The sequence below is a fragment of the Ursus maritimus genome, unplaced genomic scaffold, assembly GCF_017311325.1.
Source record: "Ursus maritimus isolate PB19 unplaced genomic scaffold, ASM1731132v1 scaffold_2, whole genome shotgun sequence".
NCBI classification, from domain to species: domain Eukaryota; kingdom Metazoa; phylum Chordata; class Mammalia; order Carnivora; family Ursidae; genus Ursus; species Ursus maritimus.
Window position 1 is genome coordinate 39537511 of NW_024424452.1, and position 11607 is coordinate 39549117.

The 11607-nt window shown below is 59.8% G+C and overlaps 2 long non-coding RNA genes across 4 annotated transcripts in view; one reads left to right on the plus strand and one right to left on the minus strand.

Annotated features, from left to right (window-relative positions):
- Positions 1-5787: 5787 nt before the first annotated feature.
- On the minus strand, positions 5788-9912 carry LOC103668415. Of its 2 annotated transcripts, XR_005836181.1 has the most exons (3): positions 9413-9912; positions 9239-9312; positions 5788-6765 (listed from the first exon to the last, which is right to left on the minus strand). It is a non-coding gene; the product is annotated as an uncharacterized LOC103668415 (long non-coding RNA). The 2 variants fall into 2 exon arrangements; XR_005836182.1 differs by lacking the exon at positions 9239-9312.
- Positions 6754-11607, plus strand: part of LOC121103896 — a 21683-nt gene continuing 16829 nt past the window's right edge. For both annotated transcript variants that reach the window (XR_005836183.1, XR_005836184.1), the window contains exon 1: positions 6754-9083. This is a non-coding gene — a long non-coding RNA (uncharacterized LOC121103896). The remainder of the gene's footprint in view (positions 9084-11607) is intronic.

The following is an 11607-nucleotide window of genomic DNA, read 5'->3' on the forward strand; positions in this document are numbered from 1 at the left end:
ACCCAGGTCTTCTGCACTGGTCATTCTTTGTTCTGGGCCCTGCTGGAGGGTGAAGTTAGAGGTGAAGAGGCAGGTGCTGCAGAAGGGGTGTCTTCTCCCTAGGTGCGAGGGAGCGAGGGAGCGAGGGAGTGAGGGAGACCCGAAGGAGGAGAGGCCCTGAGCAAACGTCCACAGCTCACCAGGCCACACTCTGAGCCTCACCTCCACTAACTGTGGCGAGCACGAGCAGAAGCTGTTTCTATCACCTATCCGTCCCCGTTTTATCGAAGGACACACAGCTGTTAAGTGATTTGGACCCTGTTTGTCTCCCTGATGTCTGACCAAGAAAGTTGCCCCCCCAACCCGGGAAGGGGCAGTAGTCACAAGGTGGCTCCGGGACAGAGACGCAGGGCTGGGTGAGGAAGGCCTGGGGGGTGGGCCTGGAGGTTGCAAGCTCTCTTGCCACCAGACGGTCCCTTTTCAGGGGCAGCCCAGGCCTCGGAGGCCAGTCTAGGAGAGGAGAGCCAGAGAGTAGGCTGAGCAAGTCAGCGAAGTCTGTGGATGGGGGCTTGTTCTGGGCCCAGAAGAAAGGGGACCAGCCTGAGCTGGGCAGGGCCGCATCCACGCCAGAGAAAGCTGGGGGGAGGGGCGTTGCTCAGGGCCAGAAGGGCTGGAGCTTCTGGGGTTGAGTTCTGCCCCAACATGATTCCCCCACCCCTATTTTTTCTCCTTAGCCTCTCTCACAGAGACTCCCACCCCGTCACCCCCCACCTCCGTCATCTTTCCAGAAGCTCTGCTTTTGGGGGAGGCTGTAGTTTGGGGAAGGGAGGTCCTGCAGAATCAGCCGCGTTCTGAGCCCCAGGCTCCTTTGGCAGAAGGGTAGCCCCGTTTTTTGCATGTTTTAAATGGTCAGATTGGCAAGGAGAGGGGTTCTGGGCCTCTTTCTTCTCTTTATAATGGGGCAGTGAAGGCTGCGGCTGGTCGCCTCCTGGCCCCTGATGGCCTCAATCCATTGTTTCCGCAAGAATAGACGCAATGCTTTGGAAAGTGACATGGTGACCAGAGAGGATGGGGGCGCGACCACACTAATGGGATGACCCCTAGCTGAGCATCTGGGACACCACCCTGCTGGGAGGGTGGGGCCTCGCACCCCTCCCCGGACCCCCAAATCAGACTCCAAGCCACCCCTGTTTGGATACTGGGTCCTCAGAGACGGCTTTGAGGGGCGGATACCCCAGCTCCCTGGAACTCTAGTCTCATTCAGCAAAGTTGGGGAGGGAAAAGGGAGAGTCTAATGGGCTGGGAGAGGGTTCTGGAGGCTGGGAAAGGGGTGGGCTTGACTTGCCCAACTTTTCCCTTCTGTCATTGGCCCCCACCTCCTCTCCTTCCCCTTCCCCATTTGTCTGGGTGTCTGGGTCCTGGCCCTAAGAGAAGGGGATAGTGCGGATGGGAGTGGGGAGGGGTCGCAGGTTGAAAGCAGAGAGAGACCCAGCTCCAGAGAGGACCTACCAAAGGCAGCAGGCTCCAGCCTCTATGCAGACCTGGGGTGGGGGTGGTTGGGGGGGCAGATCCCGGCTTCCAAAGCAAGGCCAGAACCCCCACAGTGTGCCCCCTGGGGTGGGGTGGTGGATGCCCACAGTCCAGGGGCCCCCAGGCTAAACACGGAGGACCAGGGCTACTTGGGGAGTAGCCAGAGGCTGAGGGGCCGGGCCAGCGAGGCCATGGGCCTGGAAGTGTTCCTGCTGCTGCTTGAAGCCTGGGGTAAGGGGCTGAGGTCTGCAGCACGCCGAGAAGGGAGATGAGGGCTGTGGGAGAGAGTGGGGGGCACAGAGGGACAGCTGAGGTGCAGAAACTCTGGAGGGTGCCCGTGGAGGGGGTGGCAAGTGGGAAGGACAGGTGCATGCAGGAGGGAGCTGTGTGGAGGGAGGGCCTCTGGGGAGTAGGGACTTTGGCTCCAGTTCTGGGCTGCTAGGTGGAAGGGGAGCTGGGGGTCCTGCTGGTGAGTGGTTATGAGCGGCTGTCAGACAGAGGGTCTTGGAGAGGCAGGGACCAAGAGGTTTCCCCACAGAGAGGTCCCTGAGGGTATTGAGCCTGGCTGAGTCCTAGGCCTGCAGGCTTTGGCCCCTTAAAGGCCACCGTCTGCCTATCCACTCCCCAGTGTGCTGAGTTGTGTTTGAGGGTGTGTGTGGTAAGGGGGTCTATGCATGTGGGTTCACAGCTCTGCTCATGTAATTCCGAGGTCCTAATATTGGTGTCTGTTGCCCTGTGCTTGTGTATTTGTGACTTTCAATCTGTAGGGAGATCTGTATGTGACCTGGTTTGTGCTGTCTATAGGAGTATGTATCTAGGATGGAACCTAACTGTCTCTAGAACACGGAGTGGTTTGTGAGATTGGGATTTTAGTCCAAGTGTGTGTGTCTCTGAATGTCTGCGTGTAAGTGTGTTCCTTCCTTATTTGGGGGCCAGGGTCCTGGCAGTGGGAGGGGGAAGGGAAGAGTCAGGAGTCCTGGGAAGCTGACCCTGCCAGCGGACAGGCAGATGGGATGGCAGGAATGGTGGGAGGCAACCCCCTTGTGGCCCAGAGAGCACAATGCCCACGCCCCTGACCTCAGCATTGTGCCTGCCCCACCCCCTCTACATTGCCAGGGCCAGCTGAAAGAGGCTGTCAGTCATGGCCACCTGCCAGGCCTGGCCTTCACCGCCATCCAGGCAGTGGCTGGCCTGGTCCTGCTTCTCAGACTGCCAGGCCCTGCTCCCCTCCTTTGCTGCCCCAAGGCCCCAGGGCGAAGTCCTGTGTCCTCTCTCCTCACCCAGGCTGGGAGGCAGTCAAAACGAAGGGGAGGCAGTGGGCCCCAAGAGGCTACCATGTCCAGGCCTCTCTGTCCGCCCAAGCCACACTGCAGGCTCAGAGCTGGTGGCTGTGCAGGAGCGTCTGCTGGGGCTACCCTGCCACATGGAGGGTGAGTCGCCCGTGTTTCCACTTCCTGGCAGCGGGATGGGCTGCTCCTGGCCAATGACAGCAGTGCCACCATGATGCCGGATGGCTCCCTGCCCGCGCCCATGTTGGAGCCCCCTTTCCTGAGCCCACGAGTACCACTGCAAGGCCCAGAACCGTCGTGGGTGGCTGGGGAGCCAGCGGGCCCGGGTACAAGTAAGTGATGGGGCTGCTCCTGGGGGCAGAGGCATCCATGGGGCACAGAGTCGCCCAGAGCGGGTCCTGGCAGTGCCGACTTAGCTGTTAGACACAGTATGCCCAGTGCCTAGGGCTCAGAGCACTTGCAGCGGCCCACAAAAAAGGTTTATTCTAAGTTTCTTTAAAACCAGAAGAAAAAAATGAACATAATAATGAATATATAACAATAATGAATATAATATTGAATGTATAAAAGTAGATATTTGTTTTTATACCAATGCAATTATAAAATACAATTGTATATGTGTGTGTATTATATATATATATATATATATATATATATATATATATATATATATATATATATATATATATATATATATATATATATATATAAAGTGAGCTTTCCTCCCATTGCGGGGCTTGAACTCACAACCCTGAAATCAAGAGTCACAGGCTCTACCGACTGTGCCAGCCAGGCACTCCTATAAAATACAATTTTAAATGTTTTTATTTATTTTAGAGAGAGAAAGAGTGTGTGTGCGTGCATGAGTGGGGGGAGGGCAGACGTGGCGGGGGGGCGGGGGGGAGACGCTCCAGCAGACGCCCCGCTGAGCGCAGAGCCCAGTGCCCAGTTAGATCTCAGGACCCTGAGATCACGACCTGAGCCGAAACCGAGTGTGGGACACTGAACTGACTGAGCCCCTCGGGCGCCCCAATTTTAAATGTTTTTTATGGAGGAAGGCAAGGGCTCGGGCTCACGGAAGTCGAGGCAGGAGGCTGCAGGGCTGAAGAGTGGAGAGGTCGGCAGGGAGTGGCAGAGGCCAGGGCTGGGTCTGGGGGCGGCCCCCCTGCCCCAGGTCTGTCCCACTGCTGCCAGCAGCCAGAATCCACTGCGGCGGAGAGCAGGGGAGTCCCCCGCGTCCGTGCCTGACCCGGGAGTGCCGAGCCCTCCGCCCCCTGACGGGGCACCTCCCGCTGGGTGGCCCGCCGCAGCCGAGATGCCCCGCGGACCCCGGGCGGCCCGAGCGCGCTGGGCGGACGGAGGGGCTGGGAGCCGGGGGCTGGCGGTTGCAGGGGAGGCGTCTGCGCGGCCACCGTGGGCGCCGTGCGGGGCGGGAGCGCGGCGCTCGGCCCGGGACCGGGTTGGGTCCGTGGCCGGCTGCGCAGCATTGCGACCTCGCCGGCAGCGGCTGCTGTGGGCCGGGCTCCCGCTCCGCCCGGGCGGCGGGCAAGGAGCGAGCGCGGCGGGCGCTGGGAGAGCGCGGCCGGGCGGGCAGGTGCCGGAGCGCAGGTTTCGGGACGGCAGGCGCCACGGGTGCAGGGCCGGCACGACGGAGCGCGCGGACTCGGCCCGGACGCCGGAGAGCCCCAGAGGCCCTGGAGCTGCCCCGGCTCCGCGCTGGGGCGCCCTTCTGCGCGCACACAGCCGTGCGTGCGCTCCCCGGGGCGAGGACGGCACACCCGGGCGGCCCCGCGGTCCGCCGAGCGGCTGCGGCGGGCGCCCGAGCTGGGTCCGCGAGGAGACGCGGCCGGGGTGCGCGGGCCCCGCCGGCTTGTCCGCTAGGGGGCGCCACAGCACAGCTAACGGGGCCGCCGGCAGCGGGGCGACCCTGCGGCCGCAGCACCGCGGACACCGGGTCACCGAAGGCCCAGGCAGAGCTTCCGGGACGTCGGAGGCGGCACCTGCTGGGAAAGGTCAGGGAAGGAGCTGCGGTCAGCGTGGACTCTTCCCCAGGGCAGGAGCTGAGGACCCAGGCCCCAGACCCCCCGCTGCTGCTGACACAGTGCCCTGGGGCAGGCCTCACCCCAGACAGGCCGCAGGGAGAGGGGTCTTCCCAGACTTCCACCCAGAGCGGCAGGAACGCGTGCTGCCAGCTGTCGACAATTCCAGGATCCAGTCTTGGCCCCTCTTGGTCTAGTCCCTCTGGCACTGGACAAGTGACTTGCCCTCTCTGATGCTTGGTTTTCTCTCCTCTGTGAGCTTGGAGGAACAGAAGCCCCTGCCTCACAGTCTGCAGGGAGGACGCGACGTGGGCGGGGTCACAGCACCAGTCCCCGCAGGGGCAAGGACTCAGCTGGGGGCTGGCTACAGTGGGGTCCTGCCGCAGGCAGAACAGTCCCGCCGGAGAAGCACAGCCTCCTTGGCCAAGGCCGGGACATTCCAGGATGGTCTCGGCCTGAACGAGAGATCATGAGAGACAGTTTGAGGGGTACCTAGCCTGGTCCTCAATATCTGGTTGTGGGATAAATGGATGAAGGAAAGAAGGAGAAAGGAAGAAAGGAAAGAAGGAAGGTGGGAAGGGAGGAAGGAGGGAGGGAGGAGGGAAGGAAAGAGAGAGCAAGGAAGAAAGGGAAAACTATTCTAGGTTCCAAGGAATATTTATTTATTTATTTTTTAAAGATTTTATTTATTTATTTGACAGAGATAGAGACAGCCAGCGAGAGAGGGAACACAAGCAGGGGGAGTGGGAGAGGAAGAAACAGGCTCATAGCGGAGGAGCCTGATGTGGGGCTCGATCCCAGAACGCCGGGATCACGCCCTGAGCCGAAGGCAGATGCTTAACCGCTGTGCCACCCAGGCGCCCCCCAAGGAATATTTAAAATGTGTTAAGACTTTATACCAGTTCTTGAGAAACTTTCACTTTAGAGACAAAAATTTGTATGAGACGTTCTTAAGAAAGGACATTTATGAAAGGGTTTAAGATATGTTACAAAGTTACATAAAATACAAAGTGCAAAATAAGAACAGGGTGACAAGCTAAGGGAAAACAAAGGTGCATTTTCTGCAAGTTCGCAACCATGCTCCGGGGTGAGGACGGGGCACATGGCAGCCTCCACTGATTTGTGCAATCACCTAATAAAATGGGAGAAGGTGGTATAGGTGAAGACCTGGTTTAAACCCAAAGAGCATTGAATTTCAAAGCACGTTTAAATCCCCCCTGAGCAGCTGGGACATCACTGAGTTCTCAGGAGGGCCTGGCTCCCTTTCTGAGGGAGGGTCTCCTGCCAGCCTGGGGGAGAGCCATCTGGGGTTGGGTGGGGGGCACGCTTAGCTGTTCCTCTCCCCTCCCACCTGTTGAACCTTAGCTCTGGTGTTTCCTGGCACAGCACTTGGGCGAACCGTGTCCTTTACCTGTGACCTGGGAATAAAGCAGCAGCTGCCCAGCACCGCCCTGAGGCCGGGTCACTTGACGCCTGGGAGCAGAGCAGGACAGCTCTGCTTCTCCCTCTCTCCACTTGCTGTTTCCACCACACAGTGGGATCCCCAGGGCTGCTGCGGGAGCCCGAGATCCTGTCTGGGCCTCAGAATCTGATGCCCACCGTACATTGGATGGCGATCGCTCCCGGCCACCCATGGTCACTCGCCTCCTGGAGCAGCCTGGGTATGCAGCCACCCCACCCCACCGGCCAGAGCCCCCAGCCCTTGGCCCTCTCCCAGCCTTGAGCCCTGGCCTAACCCCCATCGGTGGGGAGGGTGTCCAAGTCCTGGGCACTGGGCACTTCATGATTCCCAAGGTGTCTGTCCAGCACTGTGTCTGTGCTGCCAATCGGCGGGGCAGCCGTGTCCAGCGCACGGCAAGGGGTGTCCCGCTGGTGAGTCCCAAGGCTGGGTGGGGAGAGCCCTGGGCTCCCTCTCCACCCACGGGAACCTGCATGGGGAGAGGGAGGGACAGGAGGGGACAAGACGCAGGGCCTCAGGGTGCTGTCCACCGTGCACTGTCCTCCCCTCTGCCTCCCCCCACCCCAGGTTTGTCCAGTGGCCACGGTCCTTGTTCAAGTCTCCAGCAGCGGCGCCATGTTCACCCGCGTGGCACAGGGCGTCCCTGAGCCCCGTCTGGTCTGGTTGAAGAATGGGAAGGTGCTGAGTCCTGGGGATAACATTCGGCTGGCCCATGACAACACGTGCCCCAGCTTTTGTGTCCCGCGCCCGCCCCCGAAGTGGGTGCCTTTGCCACCCCAGGCATGTGTGCCCACCTAACCCAACACCCTACCTCCCTCTCAAGTCCCCACAAATCCCAGCAAGTGTGCCCCCCGGAGCTCTGCTCCACTAGCTGCACTGCAGGTAATGCCCACACACAGGTGGTGGGTCCCGACCCTGGACAGGTCTGTGGTCTCTGAGAAAGACAGTCCCCTCCTTAGGGCCACCTGACCGGGGCAGAGGGCTTGGCAGGAAGGAGCCCCCAGCTGCCGAGTCTTTCCCTAGCACACTGACGCTGGTGGGGCTCTCAGATGAGATCAAGGCCATCTACCAAAGGGCGACTGAGAAGAGAGTGGGCTCCGACCAGGCCAGCGGCCGCCTGGCTGTGACAGGGGACCCAGAGCCACCCCCTGCCCCAAGGGGGCTGCCGGTGATGGCCCTCTCCACCTCTGCCATTCCTGGGTCCTGGGAACCACCTGCCTCCAGCAGGGACATCACTGGCTATGTGCTGAACCTCTGGCCCGTGGGAGGTCGGGTGTGGGTGGGTGGACAGGAGTCCCTGGCCACCTCTGTGCTTGATGGGTGGTACCCTGGGCAGGTTCCTTCCTCTCCTCGTGATCCCCAGACCTGTCTGGGCCCTTGCCAGGCCTCTGGGTCTGTGGCCCCCTGGTGTCTCCTCAGGCCCTTGTGCCCCTTGTCATCGTAGCTCAGTTCGTTTCTGCAGCTCCTTCCCTGTGTTCTCTGGCCCAGCCAGGCACCAGAAGGGGCTTCGTGCCCCCTCTGCGGGGGTGTTCGTGTTGGGGAAGAGGGCGCTAAGCCGCCAAGCTGCGCTGCTCCTCAGAGAGAGCCGGCCCGGAGCTGCGAGAGTCTCCAACCCGGAGCCCACGACCCACTCCCTGCACGTGTGGGCCCGGTGAGCGCAGGGCGCCAGCCGGGACGCCGTCTCCACGGACGCCACCACCATGGGCGGTGGTGAGCGGCAGCCTCTCCGGCCCGCAGAGCCCCTGGCCTCAGGCGGCGGGGCTGCCAGTCAGCTCACACCATCTCCTCTGCGGCTCCCACCGCCTGGGCTTCCCCCCAAAGTGCGCAATGCCACCTGCGGGCCGGCCTCCTGGCGGCTGCCACCCCAGTCCGCGGCCCATCCCTGGCTTCCAACTCTTCCACCGCCAGCTGCCAGCTGCTCTTCCGAGGGACCCCTCCTCCCGCCTGACACTGCCAGCGCCTTCCTCTGCACGGATCTGGGGGAGACCCTGACCCTTCTTCTGCCCCCTGACTGCCTTCTCTGTGCCCTTCCCCAGGCGTGGAGCTTTCCAGCCCAGGAAGGCCTGCTGCCTTCACCGTGTCCTGCTCCCTGCAGAGCCTGCCACCCTGCACGAGGTCCAGCTTCAGGCATTCAGTGGCTATGGGGCAGGCCCGCAGCTCTCTGTCTCCTTGCGTGAGGTGGGGTCCAGCGGGAGGATGGCAGGCGGCGGGCAGAGCAGCCCCTCCCGCAGAACCCCAGGAAGGTGGAGGGGCTGGGCTTTGCCTCCACCTGGTGCACTGACTGACAGCGCTGTGTGCTCCTGCAGTTGGGTTGGGAGCCCCCCGCCCCCGCCGCTGCCTGGGGCTGGGGTGGGTGTCCACACGGGCCTTGCTGCCCTCCTGCCCTCAGCACGTGCAAAGCTGCTAGGAGACCATCCGCATACGGTGGCCTGGGGCCACAGAGCGGAGAGGAAGAGCTGGCTGCCGCTCCCAGGGCTGCGGAGCGTGGCCAGCCTGGAGGGCAGAGCGTGGGGCACCCCCAGGCAGAGGACGCGGTGGTGGTGGCAGAAGTGGGCCAGAGCCAGGCGGCTGCCGCCCTGCGCACTCACCCACCCACCCACCGGAGTGCGCTAGGCCAGAGGGAGGCCCCACGCAGGTCCTGGTGCTGATGCTTCCTGCCTGGGCAGCCTCATCTGCAGACGGGTCCCCAGAGGGCTCCCTGGCACTGCCTCTGGCTGCCTGCCTCCAACCGCGCTGGGGACCGCTGGGGCCAGGCTCCAGGGAGAGAAGACTGAACTGATCCTCCAGGTGAGGGGGATTCACGGGAGGGGAGCGGGTGGGGACCGTGGTGAGCTGGAGGCCCGGGGCTGAGGCCTGCGGGTGGCGGGGACAGCCGCGCTTAGCCTAGGGCCCTCCGAGTGGGCTTCCTCCCTGATGTCACTAAGTGGCCCACCAGAAAATACCTCACATATCCCTGTCACCCTGGAGTCAGGAAAGAACCAGAGGTCTCTCGGCTCCTTTCCGGGGAAGTGCAGTCCTGACCACAGAGGGAGAGAAGACGGTGTGGTTTCTTTGTTCCTCCCTCCTCCTCCTCAGGAAATGGGCGTCATTCTCCCCAACACACAGAATAGCCTCACCTTAAACCGAGCTCAGCTGGGAGTCATCCCTGGCACCACACCTGCTTCATACCCCATCCGGGATACGCTCCTGCTCCAAAGATGGGTAGTGTGAGGCTCTCCCCCACGCACGGAGCAGGGCAAGGGGCTCCGTCGTCACCTCCACCTCGTGACCAGAACCTCCAGTCCGTGCCCGAGCTGGGCTCTGACCCAGGGACGGGCAGCCTGCACTTCTCGTAGTCTTGAGTGGGCAGGTGGGCAAAGTGGGCTCCCGGCCCCTTTGTCCTAACACCACGGAAGTCCTGAACATCTGAGCTGATGGGAGCTGCTTCTCTGAGCAACCAGCCAGCTCCCTCTTTCTAGATCCGAAATGCCGGCCCCTCTGCGGGGGGAGGAGTGCTTCTCCCCATTTGATTTCTCTTTTTGACAGGAAACAGCGGCTAGAGCTGGGGTTGTGGTGGCTATGACTCCTTCGTGGAGAGAGCAGAGAGGCTGTGGAGCACCCCACCCCTCTGTGCCCCGCTGCGGGTGTCAAAGGGCACGTCCTCCTCCCCTCTGCTCTCTGCCAGCCTGTGGCACCCCAGCCCCACTGTCCCGCCTCGCCCAGCTCTACCACACCCCGAAACCAAAGCCCCAAAGCCCCAGACGGGCCCTCCACGGCTGTCCTGTCCCACGCCAAAGGAGGGAGGATCTTGGACGAAGGAAAACCCAGGGTCTAGAGGAGAACCCCAAACTCTGCCTCCCTCTGTGCCCCTGCAGAATGATGCTAGTACCAGTGATAAGAAGGGACGGGGCAGCTTCAACCAAGACATGTGGCAGGGGACCAAGGGGTTAAGAACAGCCCCAAACTTTCTCTGCATCCTTGCCAACATCTGTCGTTTCGTTTCAGCCATTCTGACTGGTGTAAGGTGGGCTCTCACGGTGGTTTTGTGTTTCCCTGATGCCGAGTGATGTGGAACATTTTTTCATGTGTCTGTTGGCCATTTGTATGTGTTCTTCGGAGAAATGTCTGTTCATGTCTTCTGCCCATTTTTTTTTAAATGATTTTTTATTATATTGTGTTAGTCACCATACAATAATCCCCGGATTCCGATGTAAAGCTCGATGCTTCATTAGTTGCGTATAACACCCAGTGCGCCATGCAATACGTGCCCTCCTTACTACCCATCACCGGTCTATCCCATTCCCCCACCCCCCTCCCCTCTGAGGCCCTCAGTTTGTTTCTCAGAGTCCATAGTCTCTCATGTTTCATTCCCCCTTCTGATTACCCCCCCCTTTCTTTATCCCTTTCTTCCCCTACCGATCATCCTAGTTCTTATGTTCCATAGATGAGAGAAATCATATGATAGTTGTCTTTCTCTGCTTGACTTATTTCACTTAGCATTATCTCCTCCAGTCCCATCCATGTTGTAGCAAATGTTGAGAACTCGTTCTTTCTGATAGCTGAGTAATATTCCGTTGTACATATGGACCACAGCTTCTTAATCCAGTCATCTGTTGAAGGGCATCTCGGCTCCTTCCACGATTTAGCTATTGTGGACGATGCTGCTATGAACATTGGGGTGCATAGGGCCCTTCTTTTCACTACGTCTGTATCTTTGGGGTAAGCACCCAGTAGTGCAATGGCTGGATCATAGGGTAGCTCAATTTTTAATTTTTTAAGGGACTTCTGCCCATTTCTTGACTGGGTTATTTGTTCTTTGGGTGTTGAGTATGATGTGGAATTTAAGAAACAAAACAGAGAATCATAGGAGAAGGGAGGTAAAAATGAAACAAGACGAGGGGCGCCTGGGTGGCACAGCGGTTAAGCGTCTGCCTTCGGCTCAGGGCGTGATCCCGGCGTTGTGGGATCGAGCCCCACATCAGGCTCCTCTGCTATGAGCCTGTTTCTTCCTCTCCCACTCCCCCTGCTTGTGTTCCCTCTCTCGCTGGCTGTCTCTATCTCTGTCGAATAAATAAATAAAATCTTTAAAAAAAAAAATGAAACAAGATGAACTTGGAGGGAGAAAAACTGTGAGACTCAACTGTAGGCAACCAAACAGGGTTGCTGGAGGGGAGGGGGCGGGGGACGGCGTAACCGGGTGACGGGCATTAAGGAGGGCACGGGATGTGATGAGCACTGGGTGTTGTATGTAAGTGATGAATCACTGAATTCTCTACCTCTGAAGCTAATAATACATGATATGTTAATTAACTGGATTTAAATTTAAAAAGTG